Raw genomic sequence first — 1,834 nt, forward strand, 5'->3', positions numbered from 1 at the left:
ATGACATGTCTCTTTAGGATGAAAATGCTAAGGAAGATGGATCATCTTCTATAGCAATGGGGTGAAAAAATTGGAGCTAAGAGATGTGATAAGGAAAGAAATAACTGTCAAGTATTAGTGGAATGTTCTGTAGGTAGTCCTTTAAGACTAAAAAATCATTTTCCCTAAGGATAACTTTTAGAAAACATTTGGACTAGAGCTGAATGAAAGCTATATAAAAAATGTAAGTGATAAAAATGTTTTAGATAAAAGGCACATAAAATGTTTAGGATAAAAGACAAATAAAAGCATTTAGTCTTCTTTTAAATCTACCCATGAATTCTTTATTTTGCTTATTGTATCTTTTGGGTCTTGCATGTCAGTTGCATTATTTTTCAGGTAAATTGTTGGTTTTTATAAGTATCAGTTACCTTCTTAAATTTTCTGTGTCTATGTTTTATCAGGGAGATAAGGTATAGAGAATTGCTTAGGGTCATTGTTATGAATTGAATTGTATTTCCCCCAAAATTTATATGTTGAAATACCCAAGATGTGACCTTATTTGGAAACAGGGTTATTGTACATATAAGTAGTTAAGATTAATAAGGCAATAAATTGGGCTACAATCCAACATGATTGATGTTCTTATGAAAAGAGGAAATTTGGACTTAGGGAGACATACATTTGAAGGCAGACAATATGAAGAGACAGATTAAGACAATAATTCCATTTTTTTCCTGTTGCATTTGGTCTGCTTTTAAATCTACTTACTGAGCTCTTGATTTTGCTTATTGAAGAGTTTTTAATGTCATTCTTTCTTAGGTATGTTGTTATGTTTTATAAGTTCCAGTGACCTTCCAATATTTTTATGTTTGTCTTTTTCTTCTTAAACATAACATCATAAAAGTTTAACATTTCTTCTAATTAGATATGTATTTTGATACTTTTTTTACTTTTTTGCTGCTACTTTTACTGTTTTTAAAGGACTGGTATCCAGTATACTTCTATCAACATTTGAAAATTTGTTTACAAAGTAATTCAAATCATACTTGTATGCATCTTATGGCCTCAAGGATCATATGTGTGAAGTAAGCCTTGGTGATTGGCAGAATGATCAAGTTGTATTTAGAAAATTCAAGCTAAATACTGAGACGGTTCAGAGCAAAAATTTTCTGAACTTCCATGCCAAGGATATTATCTGTGACAGAATTTGTTCCATGGTAAAAAAATTGGAAGATATGATTAAAACTCATGTTAATCTCATGACTACCAATGGTTGTTTGTTTTGCTTTTGTGTTTGCTTTACTAAAAATGCAGCAACAAGATAAGCAAGACCTCTTATGCTTAGCACAAACAGGTCCACCAAATCTGGAAAATGATGATGGAAATCATGACCCAAGAAGTGCAGATAAATTACATGAACAAATGGTCAATAAATTGGTTCCAAATGGCATTAGTAAAGACATAGAAAAGGGTTTTCAGGTGATTTATTCTCTTCATGATGTCTTCATTTGAAAGGAACACTCATATACTGCTGGTGGGAATATAAACTAGTACAACCACAAAAAAGAATGAAATTTTGTCAATTGCATGTAAATGGATGGAACTGGAGAACATCATTTTCAGTGAAGTTACCCTGGCTTAAAAGGCCAAAAGCTTCAGGTTTTCTCTCATAAGTGGAATATAGACTTAATACAAATACAGCAATAATATGAAAATCAGGTCACACTAAGGGGTAGGATAAAACAAGGAAACTGCGAAGATTAATATGTTTGATGTACTCTCTATACAGAGAATTTTTAAACCACCTGAAACCACCATAAGAAAGGGACTAAGGCAGGGTGAAGAAAAATAG

The 1,834-nt window shown here is 31.7% G+C and overlaps 1 pseudogene; it reads left to right on the forward strand.

Annotated features, from left to right (window-relative positions):
- Positions 1–1,031: 1,031 nt before the first annotated feature.
- On the forward strand, positions 1,032–1,494 carry LOC109676007 (small ribosomal subunit protein eS1-like; annotated as a pseudogene).
- The last annotated feature ends 340 nt before the right edge of the window (positions 1,495–1,834 follow it).

The sequence above is a fragment of the Castor canadensis genome, chromosome 1 (assembly GCF_047511655.1).
Source record: "Castor canadensis chromosome 1, mCasCan1.hap1v2, whole genome shotgun sequence".
NCBI classification, from domain to species: Eukaryota; Metazoa; Chordata; class Mammalia; order Rodentia; family Castoridae; genus Castor; species Castor canadensis.